Source organism: Rousettus aegyptiacus, unplaced genomic scaffold, assembly GCF_014176215.1.
Source record: "Rousettus aegyptiacus isolate mRouAeg1 unplaced genomic scaffold, mRouAeg1.p scaffold_m13_p_3, whole genome shotgun sequence".
NCBI lineage: Eukaryota > Metazoa > Chordata > Mammalia > Chiroptera > Pteropodidae > Rousettus > Rousettus aegyptiacus.
This window is the reverse complement of record NW_023416306.1, coordinates 111,053,359-111,074,910: the sequence shown is the minus strand read 5'-3', so window position 1 is coordinate 111,074,910 and position 21,552 is coordinate 111,053,359. Positions and strand designations below refer to the sequence as shown.

Below are 21,552 nucleotides of genomic sequence, written 5' to 3'. Positions count from 1 at the left end.
TATTCTAAACAGTCAACTCTCCATTATATGTACTGTCAATTCTCTGGTGCAAATCTTGCTTTCATGTTCTGCTGGAAAGATAAGTTTGATATGAGGACATGATTAACTATCTATTGTTTATTTTTACGTCTCCATGCAGCCTGCCACCCAGCAGGAGAACTTCAAACTCCAACACTCAATTACCTTCTCTGACCCAGGAGAGGTATAAAAAGTAAACAGAATTAAATCAGTGGAGTTCAATCCAGTTTCATTTAGGCTGATTCGTCATATGAACTCTCAGTCAATTATAGTTTCTGGCATAGAGTAGGGATCAAGGAACAACTCTGTGTAAGGAGTAGAGAGGTACATGAATTTTAGCTTCTTCAACCATCATCAGTGCATCACCAAAGAGCCTCATAATGGAGTTTGTTGTGTAGGCAAGGCTCCTGCCAAAAAAATAAAATAAAACAAACAAACAAACAAAAAAACCCACCATTGACTCCAGAAAAGACAAACAGCAAGAAAGAAGTCGCAGTATCTTCAATTCTGTTAATTCTATGAGCATCATTATCAGTATTACAGAGAAAACCACAGGCCGCAAATGGTGTCGCTTGTGTGAAAAGCCCATGATATCAAACCTAGACTTAATACCTGATATAATTGCTGTTTCAATCTCTCCCAAAAACATAGTCTTAATGAACTAGTCTGGACCTTTCTATTCAAAACCAATGAGGTAATTTGTCACACAGGCCTTCTAGAAAGAAAGGATAAACAGCATAGTAAAACCATCCCTATTTTCTCCTCTCCACCCCCCCACCCCTGCCAAAATAGATGTCTGGCCCTCAAATAATCCTTTATTTTCTTAATTGTTTCCCTGCTCCAACTTTCTTCCTATAAAGCCTTTCCATTGTGTACAAACCCCTGGGAGCATGCTTCTAGTCGCTAGATGGGATGCTGCCCAATTTATGAATCCCTTCATAAAGCCAATTAGGTCTTCAGATTTACTCATTGAATTTTGTTTTTTAACATCAGAAGCCTCTAAAACACTGTGTACAAAAATTTTATTGCATCTGATTTTTACTTGCGTTAAACTTGAAGAATTCTTTTTGCTGAAGTTCACTTATTTCAGCTTTTCAACTCTTTGTAAAAATACAGGACTGGGTAGAGAAAGTGTAAAAGCTATCAGGAGTCAGAAGGAAAGAAACAGTCTCAGCCAGGAGCCTCAGTGTCCATCTCCCATATGTGTAAACACCACACAAGCAGCTCCTGCTGTTTAAACTACAGAAGATGTAGGGTTATGGGCCCTTTCCGCAGTGATTGCTTAGAAATTTGGAACTTAAATTTTTATCACTGATTCAAAGTGCTATGAGTTCCCTGAACATCAGACAAATTCTTATGCCTGAGGACATATGTGATGTCAAATGCATATTCTATAAACAACATGATCTGGAGCATCCCTGGTGCTGTTCCCCTCCCATTAGCTAGATAATCCAACAAATACATGGATCCACATTACCTGTCAGGGGCGCTGATCCAGAACGAAAACTAACTGTGGCATCATAATGAAAGCCTAACTTTATCCTGACCAATCTACCTGAGAACACCAGAAATCCATTTATATTTTGTTGTGTTATTAACTAAATTAATAACAGATTTCTGAAGACTTTTATGTCTAGAGAAGAATGTCAAATTAGCTCTGAGGAAGGGCAGATCAAATCACAGAAGACAATGTCATTAGTCCAAAATGATATATCCATTGCCTTGTTCCTCCTACCCACCATTACTTATGAGATGGTACATTTTTCAGACTTGCAGATAATGCAAATTATCCAAACTAGACCCCTCAACAGCCAAACTGAACTTTTGTACAGGCAATACAGCAGACTTCTGAAAAGTTCAGGGATCTTTCTAATAAATGTCTAAAGGGAAAAGAGAGGATTTTTTTTTGCCAATCCAAAACCATCAGTGCTATGGCCATGGCCATACCTCCTGGCATCTCTGGGAACTACACGCCTACCTACTCTATCTTGTTATAACATTTTCAGTCTTTCAAATGGCGGGAAGTGAGGCGGGGAGAGAAGGAAAAAAAATCAGCAATTACTGTGCAATATTCAAATCTGCCTGCCAAGAGGAGAACAGTGATTTGTGAGACACATCAAGAGGTGCTGGCAAGATCAATCTGTGGAGATCCCTCTGATAGAGGAATAATGAGTTGACAAAGACCAATGTTCAGTTGGGTCCAAGCCCAATAAGATTACTGTTCAGCATCATCAATATTGTCTCTGTTTGGAACTGACACAATCAGACTGGAATCAATTGTATTTTCCACAGCACTGTCACACATGATTTTCAACTTTGGCTCACAACTCTGTAGAGAAGCTTGCAGATGTTGGCAGATTTTTGCTAACTTACGGGATGTCATTATTAAGTAGGAGTTGCACCCCACAGTAATTTGTGGTTCTGTAGTGTTTCTCTGAGGTCTGTATATTGAAGAGAGAAGACAGGAGTAAGAGAAAGAAGAGATGAGAGATTAGCGAGAGGGGTTTCCTGTTATAACACCCTCCAACCCCCACCTTGCTTTTTGTTTTGGTTTTATTTTTTATTGTAATGACCAAATGCCATATGTAAATGTATAGGTTAGTTCTTAGCTTCAGTTTAATTTGAGCTGAGGATCAAATATCTTTTACTGAAACAAAGAATCATGAAATTTTTTTCTTCTATGAAGTAATATAATTTTTCTGCTTTTCGCCATCATAAGGCAGAGGGTATATGTAGATGGCTGTCTACAAAATATTAAAAGTGTTCAAGGAGTTGAAAAATCTAATAAGCAATTTGATTTTTAAACAATTCCTGCAGTCTTCTCCAGTGTGTTTTCTAAGTCAAAGCTATCGACTTCATATTTTATGAGATCCGTTGTGCCTTTAGCCATGCCCATATGGGCATCCCAGACCTCGAATACTAGCTGACTGATCTAGTCATCCAGAAACGCAATTTGATTCATGGCCACAGAGTTAAATACTGAAAAAGGCAGAAAAAGGCAAGGGCTGGATTTCTCTTTTACCACAAGTATATATATCACAAAGTTTACTTCCCCAGTGAGATCCATCTAAAGGTAAATTCGGTGAGAAGTGCTGTGGAAAGACAACTACATTTGCAGTGCTGAACTCCCCAGGTTAATAGGCTTCGATTTTATCTACCAAACCCAGGTCTTTAAACCACATTAAATGCCGTAATCCTGTACCAAGTTTAATCACAGTTACTATATGGTTTCCCTCCCAAGTCCAGGATGATACCAGTGTTCTGGAATTTTATGCAAAGCAGACATTTATGGTGGCCTCTCTGGTCTCTGGTTACACTTGAGACAGTTTTTGTCCAAGAACATGTCATTCGGAGAGGCAGGTGTGCGCCTACCTTCTTAGACAGAATATCTTTGTAGAGCCTGAGAACTTTGGCACCTATTGTCAGCCTCTTTCACAGTCATTGCTTCCTGGTGTCCTGCTTATATCCTGAGGCTCTATGAAGAAGTGGGAGCACCAGTTCCAAGGAATCCCAAGCTGCTGCTAAACTTCTGGGAAAATCCTTCTTTTTCAAACTCACTGCAGCAGCCATTCTCCTTCCTGCCAAGGTTCTCACTGCTCTCCATTTCTCTGATACAAACCTCTCAAAGAGCTCAGGTTAGAAAACAAACTAAAAAAAAAAAAAAAAAAACCTGTCCTTGGGTTACTTTGATTTTGATTCCACCGCAAAGGCCAGATTAACATCTCAAAATGGGGTTGGAAAAAATGAGAATGAAACACAAATTAAAATCTTAATAAATTATTCTGTCATGCCTGCAGCTAGGTGGCCTTGAACAAGTTCTGCCATAATTCTAGATATAAAGCCTCACCAAAATCCCAGATCTAATAAAAGTAGAAATAATACTTGTGAGGATCGAAGAAGGGCAAACATATGAACACATTTTGGTGACATTAAAAATATTAGCGGTAGCCATTGTTCTTCATTGTTTAATACCTCCTTGCAAAGCAGAGAGCAACTTGCAGCTGAGAGATGGGAGAGAAAGAAGAGAGTCCTCCATATACTTGACTTCTGGAATAATTTGGATCTGTTCTGAATAAATTGATTTGATGGGCTCCGTGCTATTTGAAACCCTAGAGACTATGCAAAGTAAAAGTGTCTGGCATTCCTCTGGCAGACTAGGAAATACCAGTTGCTCCATTAGGTAAACTCCCAAAGGAGCAGCTCCATTCTTAGGGAGCCTTAAACATTATGAGTATCTAGGGAAGTGGTAGGGGCATGGGGAGGGAATGTCAGTGTATACATTCATTTTGAATTTCTGTTTGTACAGCATTGAAGACTTGAGTGTCCTTGGGGATATTTAAATAAATGTAAATGTTGAGGGTGGCCTTATATACAAGTACACTAAGCCTTTGCTTACTAGGTTTAAAAAGACCAAAGCATCCTTGACTGCAAATGGAACTCCTATCAGGTACTTCTCCAGTCCTGAAAGTACTTTTTTAAAGGAAATGCTTAATTAAACTTGAATTGGATATCACTTGATATCTTATAGGTAGATAGCAACAAGGGTTGGTTTATCTGACCATCACACATTGGACTTGTGTCTTGAGGGTCCAGAACAGAGGGAGAGGAAGTCAGGGCACAGATGGGGAGGGGGTGTGGTGGATACTGAGTTGAGCAGATAAAATACCAAAGCAGAAGACCTTAAGCATCTAGGAGACAGGTGGTGGTCCCAGGCACCAGGTTGGAGAGCAATAAAGAGAGAAAGAAATATCAACAGAGGACAGAAAAAGAAAAGCACAAGAGATTTGCCTCTGCCGCAAATGCTTGGTAGGGTCTTTACCCCATTCTCATTCAATCCAACAAAAATTAATTAAGCATGAGTATTACTGACATGTTTTCTACCCATAAAAATGTGGTAAACTTGGCCTAAAAAAGCTACCCAACATGAGGAACAGCATGCCTGGTCTGTAGTTCAAATTTGCCATTTATTAGCTATATGTTAAAAATCATTTATATTTTCTGAGTTTCAGTTTCTTATAGAAACTGATGATAATAGTATCTGTTGGCCTAGACAGAGCAGATCTAAGTACACGCCTAAGAGGCCTAACAACCTCTCCCAGTGATAATACCCAGGAAAAAATTAACAGACTCCCTTCCATTGTTCCTCTGGCAATAAGATATAATAAAATAGATTAACAAAGAGAGGCACAAATGATAAACCAAGCCCGGTCTCACTGCTAAGTCAGTCCCCTGCTTAGAATACAGAGTGGAAATCACATTTTAGGGACTCCAGTTGCCTAAGTTTTTTCCATGGTCTTCAAATGTTTTCCTCTAATTCCATTAATGAACAGATATAATAACAGCCTCAGGGAAGATACAATCCCTACACATTTACAAATGGTCCTTTACTTTCCATTGTTTTCTGCTGCTATAGGTTACACCCAGAGAATGAAACTAATGATTTAATTTAGGTTTATTTAGTGAATCACTCAGTTCTTTACTAGACTGGTAGTCTGACCCACTGTAGAGCGGTTTTTAAACTGAAAGATTCATAAGAATCACCTGGGGAAAATTTTTTCAAATGCAGATGATTCCTGAGGCCTTTCAATGTGCTAGGTTTTATTTTGTCCTATGAATTTTCCAGAAAATACTCTAAGAACTAATTAAGAACTAATCCTAGAGTATTTTCTGGAGTTCTTAATCCTAGAGTATTTTCTGGAAAAATTCATCCTTGTCTTGGTGTAATTTAATTTCATCATATCCTATTCGATATGCCAAATATTCTGACCTGGATAGATATAATTTGGTGTTATCTTTCTGAGGGTAAATGGCAAAATATCATTACAGAAAAATGTTCTCGGAATTATATTAGCCTTAATGTTACTTCAGAACTTCAGTTTTACCAGACAGTATAAACATTATACTAAAACACATATTTATATCTATTTAGTTTATGCTCAAATAAAGTAAAAATAATTATTAATATGTTTATCTATATACTTTTTAAATATTTTGCCAAATAACAAAAAGAAGGCAGCATACAACTCCACCAGTTTCCTGCATTTGCTGTAGCTGGCTTCACTGAACATTGTTATAACTGGAATAAAACTAAAATACAGAAAATTAGATGGTAGGTATATTTATTTCTTAGCTTGTGATTCTGTGTAGTACAGTGGTCCCTCAGTCAAGTCATTTCCCCAACTCGCCTTGTATCTGACAGGGAACTTTTCAGCCTAAAGATTTCTTCTTGGGTTACACCTTCCTCATGTTTCCCCTATATGATATAAGCTGCCGACATTAACAATAAAAGATTATGGACTTCCTCATAAGCGGTATCTCTGTGCTTCATTTCAGGAAGAGGCAGGACAGTAGAATGGTTAAGAACATGGCTCGAGAGACAGAGGGCTCTTGTTCAAGCCATCTCCTTGCCATTTGTTAGCTACAAGACCTCTCTTTATCTCAATTTCCTCATTTGTAAAATGAAAATCATAACAGTATGTCTCACAGGAATTTTGTAAAATTAAAGGAATTAATACATGCAAAGTACTCAGAACAGTGTCTGGGACATGGAGCGTAACAATTAATGTTAGTTATTTTATGAGAAAATATAGGTGCTATGTTAGGAAATTAAATACTTTATATATGGTAAACCTTCATTATGGATATTAAATGTTATTATTTATTAAAATGCTAAATTAGGCTTTAAAATTAAAACCACTAACAAATTATATCTAAATAATTTAGAGCCTAATAATACAGAAAATGATTTCTAGGAGGACTATAATCAAAACTTTTTTTTAATTCTACAGAAAGAATATTGAGTTGTTTCAGTTATTTGAGACAGAATTATAATGATTGGAAGGAGGAAAAAGTAGACCCAGAATCACAGACTAAAAGGAATTCCAGACTATGAGATATAAAACATCAATTAAAGGTGAACTCAAAAATAAGTATGAAGAAAAGCACTATGGAATCTAATATCATGTAATAAGAAATGCAGGATGGTATTCAAGACCCATGATTAGTGAAATAAGAAAATCTAGGTAATGATGATACAGTCATAATTTTAGCTATACAGACCTTGAGAGAAATCTCTGAGCAGGAAATGGGGAGCAGGGTCTCGGTTTAGAGCTGGGATGTAAGATCAAATTCATACTGTTGGAGAGAAGTCTTACAAGAATGAAGGATCCAAATCTTATGACGCCAAGGCAGAAACTCAGGTCTAGGGAAAAATGGAGATCTTGTCGTGAGAACTGAAGCATAAGTTGGTGGCTAGTTCCTAAACAGGTGATATGCTAATAGATGTTTAACTGGCTTTCCAAGAGAAAGACCTGAGACTTAGAGTTTGCCAATTTCCATAGTGTAAACACTCCCCATATGATGATCTCAAGCTACCTACATGACATCTACTAGCTTGCAAAAATTCCTAAAAAGTTAACAAGTGGCTCTCATGAACAAGTACAAGTCAGCCCCAGCACACAACAGGAGCCTGGTTTTCAGATTTGAGGGAAAATATTAAAGACAGATAAGGAGTCAGAATATTAATGCTGAATTCCCAAATAGTGAAGTAGACCCTCTTCATTCCTTCTGCCAAATGTCAAGTTTGATCCTGAGAGACTGGGAAAGGCTGAATTTTCAGGTCATACAATCAGATAGCTCCTGTAAAAAGAATAAAAGTGAGTAAGCTTGAAATAAGCAGGGCTGAATATACTACGGTCACCCCATACTGCTTTATCTGCATGTCTTGGATCAGAAAAAGTGAAACTATGTAACCCTGTCTCACCAACACTGGCTGACTAGCCAATTAAGGCTCAACACCAAAAGTCTGGACCACCAACACTTCCATGATAGAGACAGCGAGTTGGTAAATGCTTTTCTAGGAAAGGATGGTTAACTTATTTTCCTTCTTATAAATTATTCTACTTTCTTAAAGAGTTAATCATAACAACAGTTGGTGACAATAACAACTTTAATAGCATTAGTTAAGTAAATGCAATAGGCTGGCATTGTTCAATGTCCTTTACTTTTGTGATCTCCACTAACCCATATAAAAGTGGGTTTCGAACACTATTCCCTGAAGCCCAGGTTTCCATGAAGATGCCTGAGGAGCCAACTGAAGAGGGAAGACAAGGCCCAGGGCTTGGGGTTTTGCATTTTCATTTCTACTTTTGTAGAGCAGCTCTACTTACATATATTTAGGTACTGAAGTTTTGTGCAAGATTCCCTTTCAAAAAGGTACTCTACTGATGAATTTAAAAATTTTTAAAAACAAAACAGACTTAAAATAATCTTATAAAATTGCTATATATTTTTCCTGTTGTAAAAATATGAAAAATCTATATAAGGTAAAGGACAAATATAATAACTTCCTGAAGGTAACTACCATTAACGTTTTGTGGTATACAGCCTTCCAGTTTTTTAAATGTACACATATCAAAGTAGGTTTTAGTTTCTACCGTTAATCGTTGAGAAAATTTAAACTTACCCAGAGTGACACAAATGAGCAGGAATCCTAATTCAAGTCTGTCTCCTATGTTCCTACTAGGAAAAATAGGCAGTTACCTCTTATTCCTTCATATAAAGACCATATAAATTGGTTCTTTTGTCTTTTTATGAAATCCAGTGGTACAGCTAATAATGGTATTCACATCTGTCTAGTCTATCACTTCTATCTGAGTCAATTGTTCCCCAGAGGAGGAGGCTCCACACTAAATTCCATAATGTATTATACATACTCTAGGGAAGGGAATAGACCAGATAAGTGGTTTACACTCTGGTTCCATGGGTTCATATAGTTCTTAAATGTTATCTCTTCCTTAGGCCAGCTTTTATCATTAAGCATTAATATCATTTAAACGGTATAAAGATTGTTATAAACTTTGAAAGTTTTCAAGAGCAAATAAATGCTAGCTTATCAATTTCAGAGTCAAAGAATATTAAAATTAGATTAAAATATACAATTAGCCTAACACATTTTGAATTTGGACTAATTGTTTGAAATTCAAAAGAACCCCAGGATATTTTTCACTTGAAACACAGAAATAAAAAATTCATACTAAACAGGCAGAGTTTGCCCTCAAGGTTGAAAACATTAATCATCATGCATCTTACTGTTAACTGTAAAAAATCATTCTTCTTCTGATTTAAAGAGAATTATTTAGTGAGTGTTTTTAACTTCTTCACTTTCTCAAGCAGAGGCAGTAACATGGGGTTGGGTTCCGGGCTCCTCTGCCCCTTCACGTCTCCCTTCTCTACAAGGAGTTGCCTTTGATATACGAAGGAGCTCCTGGCCCAGAGAAGAATATACAAAGCCCGGGAATAAATGAGAATCTGCTAGGCATGTAATTGAGATTTAGTTACTAAATCCCAGAAAGAATTGAAACAGTCTTTCTAAGAAGGTACATATAAATCCCAAGTAAACGTGAACTTGAGGTGACAGTTGAATCAGTGGAATAAGTCTTCACAGAGCTTTGCAAATTGTCTGGGACTCTTTCCACAGCCTTCGAAAGATCATCAAGCTAGAAGTAACCACTTTAAAGAAAAAAAGTTGACTTTCCATAGGATAGGCAAGAATATTTAATATCAGGAAGGAAATAAAATAAATACATGTTATAGTCTCTTTGTGTAGCTTTTCTCATGATGCCAAACCATCAAGACTACCTGACTGGCCTATAATTATGCTTGGGCTCTTTAGCGCTGGAATTTCCTTTGGTGGGATCTAAGATAGCTTTCCTGATGCAATACTATTTTCCACAAGCAGTGCTGGAATAAAACTCAAAAAGATTCAGCATCTGTGATTTTTGGAGTTGATATTTGACTCAATAAAAAAAAGAAAATTTCAGATTCTTGTTAAAAATCTAGTTTTGGATAACATCCTTGTGCTATAATACCACATATAACATCCTTTCTCTGATTTTTAGAAAAATGTCCATTATTAATTAGCTGAATTTTGGGTCTTTCAAACTGCATAAAAATTTACTAAAATGTTTGGTATGAGTCAAAGTGGATTTTTAAATGAGTATACTTTCTCTACCCAAATATTTGATCCATGAATTTTGTTATAAAATCCAAGGGATTTTAGACAATAAATATTTAAGATCACTGTCACTCATTTTCTAATCCATTCTTTGCTAGTGAGCCCAGAATAGAATGATAGGAGAATAATGCAGGAACTTTTCACGTGTAATTATTACAAGGGATTTACCTCACACTGGTAATAATGACTTTATATAACCTTAGCCAAGTCTCTGGACAGATGCTATCTTCAGGAATTGAGCCTCATCATATCTTTAACTAGTGAAAAAGGCTGGTCACCATTATGCTCTTAAAACTGTACTGGACAATCAGAGATTATAGAACATGTTCACTTTTTAGACAAATATTAGAATGTTCACTTTAGAAATGTGGCTAGTTTAAAGAATAATTTTAATCTAATTTCAGTATTCTTTCATATATTTTTCAAAATTTATTTACTTACTATATGATAGGTCCTATGCTACATATAGACAAACAACTTATAGGCACTGCTAATTCTACTACTCTCATAAAATATTTAAAATATTAAATTTCATTAGTGGCTAGTAAAATTATAAATCTATTCTCTTCCCATTAAAGCTTGTGGACCCCCAAGCTATATTTCTGGACCTACATTAAGACGGGGCATAATAGGGTGCAGGATCCACTTTATTGCCCTGCCCATATCTCCTTGGATTCCCTTACTAAGTTCATTCATCCTCGCCCTCAGTGTGCTCTCATTGCAGTCACCCTCTGCATCTGCAAATAGAGAAGTATGGAGACTTATGTCATCTTGGAGGGCAATCCATAAAGAATGACTAAGAGCCACAGGGGTCTCAATATTCTAGTTTCTTTTGCTGCTAATTGGAATTCCTCTAAAGTGGACTTCAGAGCACCTATACATGGTTAGCCGAAATTACCATTAGTGGATCTTGCATCCTTCACTTACAAGAAACACAACCTAATAAATCATGTTCATAAGACTCCTCGTCAGAACATGTGGTTCTGAGGAACCCAACCTAAGCTATATAACATGATTTACAAGACATAAAATATTGATTTATATGCTTCAGCTTACTTTGTATAAATAATCGATACTTTTCCAAATAAAAGTCATTATAAACTTTGACCAATAAACTGCTCAAACTAATGTTAGACTTAGAAAGACTTAAGAAAAACATAATATTTAGAACTAATATTATTTACTTTGGATAATGGTAGACTAGGTTATTTAGACTAAAACTCCACAGAAGCCCAGAAAATTGAACAAAACACACATCAAAAGAGTGTGTGTTTAAAACCACAGGTGAGCTAATAAACTAACAAAGAATTATTGGACCTGGATCCGAGGAAGAAGGGAGACCTGGGGAGATGACTATACTTTGAGGGTTGCTTTTTCCCTGAAATCACTTGAAAAGATAGTAAATTTAAGCCAAATATATCAATAAACACATTAAATATAAATGAACTAAATGCTTCAATTAAAGACAAAGATTTCAGAAGATTAAAAACAATGAAACCCAGTTAAATAGTATTTTCAAGATATAGATCTAAAATCTAAGAATATAGAATTGTTAAAAATAAATGAACAATGAAAGCTAGTGTAGGCATATTAGTATATCAAGTACATTTTAAGGCAAAAAGCTATGCTGGAAGTAAAGTGGTATACTATAATGATAAGAAGTGTAATTCACCAAAAAGATATTCTAAATGTATTTGTACTTGATATAACCTCAGACATAAAAAGTAAAAACTGACAGAGCTAAAGAAATAGACAATCATAATGAAAGATTTTTCACAGTAGTTGATAAATCATAGAGACAAAATTAGAAATTATGTAGAAATATTCAACAATATGATCAAAAGAAACATAATTGAAATACATAAAACATCATGGCCACCATTTCAGAATAGACATTCTTTTCAAGCATGCGTGAAAATTTCCCCAAAACTAACTATATCTTGGGCCATAAAGCAATTTCAACAAATTTCAAAAGAAAGAAATCATATAAAATATGTGCTCTGATCTCAATGAAAATAAGGTATAAATCAGTAGAAAGGAAAGGGAAGGAAAGGGAAGGGAAGGGAAGGGAAGGGAAGGGAAGGGAAAGGAAGGGAAGGGAAAGGGAAAGAAGAAAGGCAAGAGACGAAAGAAGGAAGCAGGCAGACCGAAAGAACAGGGCATAATGGAAGAAAGCAAGGAAGAAAGCAAGAACAAGTAAATGACAGATCAAAAAGTGATAGAATGAAGAAGAAAGAAGAAGGAAAAGAAGAAGAAGAAAGAAGAAAGAAGATAAGAAAGAAAGAAGAAAGAAAGAAAAGAAGAAGAAGAAAGAAAGAAAGAAAGAAAGAAAGAAGAAAGAAAGAAAAGAGAGAGAGAGAGAGAAGGAAGGAAGGAAGGAAGGAAGGAAGGGAGGAAGGAAGGAAGGAAGGAAGGAAGGAAGGAAGGAAGGAAGGAAGGCAGGCAGGCAGGCAGGCAGACCGATAGAAAATTCCCATATGCTTGAAAAGCAATATACTTCTAAATAATTCATAGATTCAAGTAAAATAAAAATAGAAATTAGAAAATATTTTAAAGTAACTATATAAATATAAAGAAACTGATAATGTTTTTAATTTTAATAGATTACTTGTTAATCACAATAGACCAATAGAGAATAAAAAGACAAACCAAACAATGGAATATCTAGAACACATAATTTATAAAGAATTACTTTATCTAACATTAAAAAATTAAAACTCTGACAAATCAATAAAGGAAATATGGCCACTCACAAAAGATAAACCAATAAATATGTGAAAGGGTGTTGGAACTCACTAGTAATAAGAAAAAAGGAAATAAAAACCATAATGAGACACCACAAGAATGACGATTATTTTAAAAGATTAAAAATAACTAATGGTAGTGAGGAAGTAGAGAAATGAGACTCTAAATCTCCTAATAAAAGTATAAATTGGTATGTGCACCCTGAAGACCAGGGAGACATTGTCTTCTGAAGTTGAACATAAACACACTCTCTCAGCAATCACTCTTATAGATATCTACCAAACAAAAGTGCATGTTCGTGTATACCAGGAGATGTGTAAAAAGTTGTGAATGGCAGCATTATTTGAAATAGTTCCAAACTGAAAATACCTAAACATCCATCCATTTGATGAAATATATATAGTTCCTTAAATGACACGGATGACTCTCTTAAGCAAGCCAGACACACAAAAATATGCGTACTGCATGATTTGATCTCTATAAACTTAAAAAGCAGATAAAAATACACTTCAAGTTTAGGTGGTAAAACTATAAAGAAAGGCAAGAAAAGATGTTTACCATGAATGAGAGGGAGGGAGAGGCAGTGATTGAAGAAAAGTTTCTAAAATGCTGCAATTAATATTTTTTGACCTAGGTGGTGGCCAACTGGGTGTGTCCTTCATGATAAATCTTTGCTTCATGAATTTTTCATATATATGTTATATTTTTAATGGAAGGCTTAAAATAATAATTTTTATAAACAAAAGAATAAAATTAAGTTAATTTTTGACAACTTGGTAATGTTAATGTTACGTTGTTTTTGTTTTTGTGATTGTTTGCATAACCAGATTCCATTCACAGATGATTTCAGAATATTACAATATTGGGCAGCTCACAAACAACTTGTCATTGGCATTTCCAAATAAAGGTCTTTAGTAAATTCCAATAAATGCAGCTTCACAAGTTTGGCTTGTTTTCTGCTAGTTAATGAACAGGGCATTTGGATTAATAAAAAATTCTGAAAAGTAGAGTTTTTATATCATAAATAAATTACGTATTTTTAAAGATGTTAGAATTCATTTTTAAAAATCACTTTATACAATTAACCAATGTCACTCCAACAAATTTAATAAAATTTTAAAAATTATTTTATACAAACAATTTTGGGCGTACTTAAATTTTAGTAATTCAAATAGCAAAAATTTACTTTGAGTCTCTTCAGGATCATCATAATAAGCATAATAGTCATTGTACTGTCGATGTACAGAAGGGCCAGGTAAACAGAAGTTTTGGTTGATAGAATTTGAGATAAGATCATTTTAGTTAGTCTCAAAGGGCAGTGCTAGTGTTTCCTTACTTGGAAAACTGACGTTTTAGTTAGATGGTATACAAAGCACTTTGCATTGAGTATCAGTGACGAAAGAACTGTCATTCTTCTAGCCTCTCTCTTCTGACATTATAATAATCTGTTGCAAATGGATTTGTGAAGACTTATCCATATATGATCAAATCTGTGCACGTGCATACACACACACACACACAGAAAATGGTCTTGGGTTTACATTTACACATATTTTTTGAGTTCACACCTGTTTTCTATTTTTCCCAAAGACTTTTCAAGATGTCTTTTTAGAGGGCATAGGAACCACACACAGAAATTGAATAGTGAAATATATACAATATATTATATAATTGGTATCATGGTGCTATGAACTCAAAGATAGTGCTACCATGTCACCAAGACATTACAGCCCTAATATTGAAGAGATAAAAATAATGTAAACTACCCTAGGGATGGAACTGCCTATTATAAGCTTTAGCTACTAGTTTTATAAAAAACTCTGAAATCTGCCTAAGATTCCAAATTTCTGTGTATAAGTCTTTTTATGCTTTTCCTTCCACTTTTCTTCAAAATCAGGGACCTTAAAACTTAATCCAGTTTAATCTTAATTTAGCCTAAAACTGTGGAACTGTCCTCTCTCCAGCATCAGCAATAGCTTCCCACTCCCCACCAACTTACGCACGCACGCACACACACACACAACCTATCATGAAGAGAAATATCTCCTCCCAACATAACTTATCACTTTTTTATTATCATGGCTAAAGTTTACCCAGGAGTTTTAGCCATCTTATAAAATTTCAGTGACAGTCAAAACCAAGTAAAATAGTTCAAAGGCAGGGTGAACTGACTCATAAAGAGCCTGGCCTCAGAGAACAATAGCATGGTATCCTTCTAAGTTCAGAAACTAAGAAAAAGTTTGAGCTAAATCCAGATGATTTAAATTTTTCTCATGGAGAGAAAAGTGAATTTCCTCTACCTGTACTGTTCTATTCCTATAACTAAGTTTGACATGGATCTAATTTAAATACAATAGAAACAAAGAGAGGAAGTTATGCTTGGTATCCTTTACATTTATGTCCTCAAGGTTGTTTGGAAATCTTTTAGGCAGTTTTCCTTTCTCCAAATGTCCTCTTCCGCTGTTTCTTTAACTGGAAGAGTTTGTTTTTTATATTTTTTTATTTTATATACTGTACATTTCCAAAGTATGTATGTTTTGGGGCATGGTATTTGCTTTTCTTAGAGCTATGAATCGCTTTTGTTCATTTACCTTCTTTGAAATTCATTTCTAGTAGCTGCAGAGCTGCTGCTATGAGTGTTAATAGGCTTCTAACATAGCTGTCATTTCAAGTAATAGGTGCCAAGCTTTCAGCAGCTTATTAACACATTATAACAGCAACCCCTATACTAAACAAACAAATTGCACAGAGGAGGACACAAGCAAAATTAGTGTGTATAAATATATATAGTCGTATGTATACATACATATAGTATATACTTAGGACTCATCAACATGTTTGGTTCCATACATGATTAGCCCAGAATTGGCACTTTGTTTTTTATGAATATTCACAGGGAGAAAGAGTGGATCGGATTTGTATTTGGTCCCAAATGTGAGACGAATACAAACTGGTATAATTACTGAAAGACTTCCATCCTCTCAGCCCAGTGACGCTCTCAAGACCGAAAAATTGCAGACTTGTGGTATTTCACATTACGGAACTGTGCTAACGTGATCTTTCAGCGCCACTTCATGGGGGATGCTGCAGAGGAAGGAAAAGTGGAAGTAAGCAAAGAAATACACCAACTGGCAAAACTACTGAGAAAGGAGGAGATGAAAATATGAAAATGTGCTTCAAAGAGTCAAAATTTGCATTTGGATATGAACACTGGACCAACTTTCAACAAACACAAATATATTCTTCCAGATGCAGGGGCAGACATATGTACAGATAAATATGAGAATGTATATTCACGCATGCTTTATATAAATATGTATAAATGCACACATACACACATATACATACATATGTATGTGTATAGAGATATATTATCCTTTACAAGTGTTTATGTATTTAATGGTTGCATAAAATTTCTTAGCAGCTTTCTTGAAGATTTATTTCAATAAAGGCTGTAAATTATACATTGTAGTAAAAGATAACCTTTTTTGGAGTGTAAAAAAAAAAAAATCCCAAAGCAATTTATAATCACATCGTAAAATATTTGGAGATTGTAAACATGTTAAATTAAACTTTTAAATAGCTGAATAATTGTTTAAAGTTTACTAAAATTTGTAGCATAAAGGAGGGTGACTTGATAGCCCAAGGCTGTCTTCTAGGATTTAATATGTGCTACTGTCATTGTTACTAATAATGACAAGGTGGCATTATTAATTGTTCAATAAGTATCAGTGCTGAGCTCATAACTTTATGAATTACACATTTTTCACCAAATGTTTCTACTCTTTCCAGACGACTTTCAAAGCTTGGGAAGTGAGAGAAACTCAAAACAAAACAAAAAAACAAAAAAGCCAGATTTAGTGATAGCATTTAAGTTACTTGATTAATGATTGACTTTTCAAACATAAAGCAATTCCTTCCCCAAACCATTCTTGCTGGAGTAGATGTAACTTGACATTATATTTGGAAGAAGAATTACTTTGAAGCTTGTAATAAAAAATAATTGTTGATTTCAAAAAACTCTATTAATGTCCAGTTCCTATAGGTCAAATTCAGGAAGACCGTAAGAACTTTTTAACATTTACTTTCCATATAGTGCAATTCACAGGGATACTTAATGAGTTTTTGCAAAGCGGGTTTTCTTTTTGAGGTGGATATAATAATATGCAGGTAACAAAGTCTCAACTTCTGAGGTCTGTTCTAAGCTATTTTTTTTATGTTACCACATTCTTTACATTAGCTCCTAACTTACCCCTATCTAGCAAGGAGTTTGCAATGGACTCCACTTTTTAGTACTTCAAGTTGTTTTTTAAACCTAAAGAGCCTTTGGAAACTAAAGCATTCCTTTTATTTGATACTCTGGAAGCCCTTTAGTGAATTATACTCCTCACTACATACATGCTATTATATATGCATGTTACTCACAGTACTATGTGATAAGTTCCTATGCCAAGTACAGTACCTTGTCCATAAGAACTGTTTCATAAACGTTGAATTCATGAACAAATTAATGAATAAAGACCAAGCCTACTCTATATTTTCTCATCTGTTTTAGTTCTCACTGCTTAGTCAAATTCTATTTTGTTTTACCATAAATATCTGCTTCTAGTTCAAACTACGGTCTGTACCTATGTTAGAGGCAGAAAAAGGAGTGTCTGAAAGTCAGGACCTCATCCCTCTCAGAACTTCTCCTGTTTCTTTGCCTGAGTAAACTGATGCCTACAAAAAATAAATATATGCAGCAGGGTCAGGGCCAAGGGTCTTTTTTGTATGATTTTAGTAAAAACATATTTTTTATAGAAAAGTATCTGCAATAGCCTCCCAAGAGTTTGGTCAAATCACCCCAGAATTTGGTTTCCAATGACAGTTATATGATATATGTGTGAAAATAATGGGCAGTGGTTTCAGATGATGAATGTGATTTTGGTTGACATTCCCAGCAGCTACCATGATTTTAAGATGGGAGAGCAGAAAGCAAAAAAATAAATAAATAAGAGAAAAGGGAAGAAAACACAAACAAAAACAAACAAAAATCTAGCTATACTTTTTTTGCAAGAACTACCCAAGCCAGTTTAGAAAGGCTGAATGCCACATGACCAATAAAACATGAACTTTTAGTTTCCAATCAAACTATGAGAGGAAGTCACTCTGCGTTTCCAGCGGAGTATTTTTAATAATGTCCCCTATAAATATCCACATGCTTGGACTCTATTATTATAAAACAACAATAAAGGTTTGTAGCAAAACCTGTTTTCCACCAAAACATTGTTTATTTTAATAAGTTGAATAAACTTGGAAGACTAACAAAATGTCACTTTTCCAACTCTGCTGAAAAGAAATCTGACAACTGTGACATAATCATTGAAATGCTGCAATTTGTTAAAATGCTCCTAATAATTTTTTCCTGACTTTTATTCAAAGGCTAAAGTATGACACTGAGAGAGAAAGAGAGAGAGAGAGAGAGAGAATTAGGCTAATATTGATTAACATACTGCAGAAGGGAAGGTTACCATGACGTTTAATTTCAAAGTCAAATGCTAAGGAATTGGCACCTTCACACAATCTCTGATCATGGGAGGGAGCAGGAGTTTGAAAATAGTGAAGAAAAACATAGCCTTTAAAATAATAAACAGCTTTCCCAAGTCTTGCCATATCACAAAAACATCCATATACTACACATGCATACAACTCCCAGTTGCTCACAAATTAATTTAGTGACAAAAGATTGTACCCTGAGTGATAAAGGTCTAGTACTACGATTATCTTTATGGATAATTGGGGCCATAAAATATTTCCAAAGCACCTTTTATTTGTCATTTGTTGACAATTCAACCAACTCTCCTGTCTGCCATCCTCCATATTTAATGGGTCCCTATCCAAGTATGCAACACACTCGTTTGTATGGGAAGGATGTCTTCATATTGTTATGCCATTGCATATCCTTTACTTCCTTATGTTGTTCATCAGTCTACCTCCTGCTCTTTTTTTCCTATGACACCTCTGAGATGGTACCCATAGCAACACCCCTGAGAAGAAGGTGAAAGTGAAGATGCTGCAGTCATCCCTAGCACACAGTGCTGACAATGTCAGTCATTAATGCAGCAGCTTCTGCCTACTCAGATCTCCCTCGCTCCTCTCTGGTCTTGTTTCCCTGCAGTAGCAGCCACAGAGTCACTCACGGAGATCCAGAGACTTGCTGTTAATGATTTGTCACTTGTTTAGAACACCTCGGGATGGCAGCTCTGTATAATCTGCCCTCAATGGTACTGCCAGGTTGCATTAGGAAACAATTACCTAGTTTATGACTAGTAAAGTAGGCACCAGAATTTCCAATTAAACTTGCATGTTTTCAAAGGAGCCTGTGTACCCCTATATTTAAGGAAAGGGGCACCACCATTAGGGATAGTTCTACTCACTCCTGCTTCAGAGTTATGCTATATGAGGATCAGTGTCTTCTAGATTAATAAACTGAGAGCAACAGAATATAGAGAATGATTTTATGCAAATTCAGCCATTGCCATTTATTAGGTTCTCACCATTCGTTAGGATCTGGGTAAATGAAACTATGAACACACTTGCCTAAATACTTTTACAATAGAGAAAAATAAACAAAAGGCTAAATGTAGCTTTATCATTTCAGTCGCTGACCCCATTCTGTGTGTGTTTGTGCACACATGTATGTATGTGCAAGCACACGAACTCAACAAAAAGAAACAATTATAAAATTGTTTCCTTCACTTACAATCTTAAAAAATGCTAGAATTTGTAGATTTTTCAAAATTAAAAGTATATTTTACTGTAAAAAGCATAAATTATTAAATGTTTAATATCTAATAGAAATATAAAATTGTATAAATTGACTAAAATGTTATCACATTGAACAGATCTTGACTTAGATACACTCTATGGATTTAAAATCACTGCATTTATTGAGACAGAATAAGATTGTTTGCATAGCTAAGAAAGGTCAAATGCTATTGAACTTCAACTCCAAAGAGTTAGTCTGGAGTTCCCATGCAACACCTCTCATAATATCGAATAATATTAGTAATAACAATTTAGAATCTTATTTAAAAATCCAGAAAAAGAAAATGTAGATATGTAATCAAAGGTCTATATACACGAATATCACATACTCTTAGATCCTTATTCTGCCCCCTTGAAAAAGAGGAAGAAAACTAACCATTTATCAGTAGCAGTGTGAAAGGAGAAGATTTATCATTTTAAATTTTTCATTGCAGATGGTTTTCATTTTAAAAGGCAGGGAAGCAATTTTTTTGAAATCATTTTTTTTCCTTAATGCAATTGAGCCAGACGTCTCTCGTAAATCTTGTTGCTTTAGTAGACAATACTCAATTCTCTAAACTTTATATGCAATAGCTAGCTTTTTTTTCTTCTTTTTTAAGATCCTGTCACCCAGGCATGAAAATGAAAGCCACCTGAAAGGTGGCATCATATCCAAAGTATGTCATCAGGGCTACCCCCTTTTCTCTGGCTCACAGTTCATCTAATTTTATTCATCTTTGTGCCCCCCAAAAATGATGAGTTTCAATGAGTTTTTAAAAGATTTCTTTCCTTTCTTCTTCTTTTTTAAATAGAAGGAAAATAAATGAGTCTGCCAGTCAGTATATCTTTTGAGTCAAATAGTAAAATGCACCCAGTGATTCACTGAGTTCATCGAGTCAGGGATCCAAAACAAAAAGTAAGCCATTAGGGAAAAATCAGAGAGGCAATGCTGCTTTTGTAATTAAAAAGAAGGAAAGGAATCATTTAATACTGGATTTAAATTTCCTGCATGATGTCATTCCCCTTTAAGAAAGAACGATATAACATTTGTGGTACAGCACTAGATATTCCCATTGAGCAAAAGACATGGTAGTACTGGGCTGACTAAATTCATTGGTATTCATAAAGTACATGTGCTGTCAGTTTTTGAGGCTACAACATGCTTAAAATAAAAATTCTTATTAAAATATCATCAATCGAAAAAAATATCATTAATCGTCTTTACATAAAAATTTCAGTCTGAGGGGTGCGTGTGTGTGTGTGTAATCTTATAATGAGAGATTCCTTCACATTCGCTCAGACTAAAAAATGTTGCTTTTTCAGATTTTGAGGTTGAATCTCTTGTGATCATTTATGTTCCCAGCTTCGAAGATATCAGGGATTAAATAAAATAGAATCATTGTTGGCATGCATTTTGTAAGCTTCGTGTAGGCAGACCTAAAGATGAAATCTACCTAAGATTTTATTAAATCAATATTCATATTTGCAAATATTTCAAAGAGATACAACCAAAAATCAATAAAGATTTATGGAAAAATTTTCCTCTTAGAGTCAATCAGGGTGACAAATGATGACCAAGCTCACCTGGATTGAGAGTGACTGGAAGGACAGTGGACCCACAGTTCCTTGATATCCAGTTCAGTGCTCCTCATGGCTTCATGCAGAAATGAATGACTATTGAACATATTAGAAACGCAGAAAATTATCTTTAATTAAGTAGGACTTCTTAAAAGAATTGCCTTTAAGTTCATCCCAAAGAGCATCCATCTTGACATTTGTTTTCCATAGCATAGATTACACTGCTGCTGCCATTTCATTCTCTTTTACACATATATGGCTTTCTATTATTAAAATATGAAAACTACTGGAAAAAAATTTCCATTTTCCAAGGCTCTATTTTCCTATAGTTCAATTATAATATTTATTTGAAAGTTTTCCTTAAACATCTGGAAAATACATCAAAACTGATAAGCTGAAATACCAAAATC

The 21,552-nt window shown here is 35.0% G+C and overlaps 1 long non-coding RNA gene across 1 annotated transcript in view; it reads right to left on the bottom strand.

Annotated features, from left to right (window-relative positions):
* LOC118600398 overlaps positions 1–21,222 on the bottom strand; it is a 93,074-nt gene extending 71,852 nt beyond the window's left edge. Inside the window, exon 1 of the long non-coding RNA XR_004950036.1 lies at positions 21,149–21,222. This is a non-coding gene — a long non-coding RNA (uncharacterized LOC118600398). The remainder of the gene's footprint in view (positions 1–21,148) is intronic.
* Between the last annotated feature and the right edge of the window lie 330 nt (positions 21,223–21,552).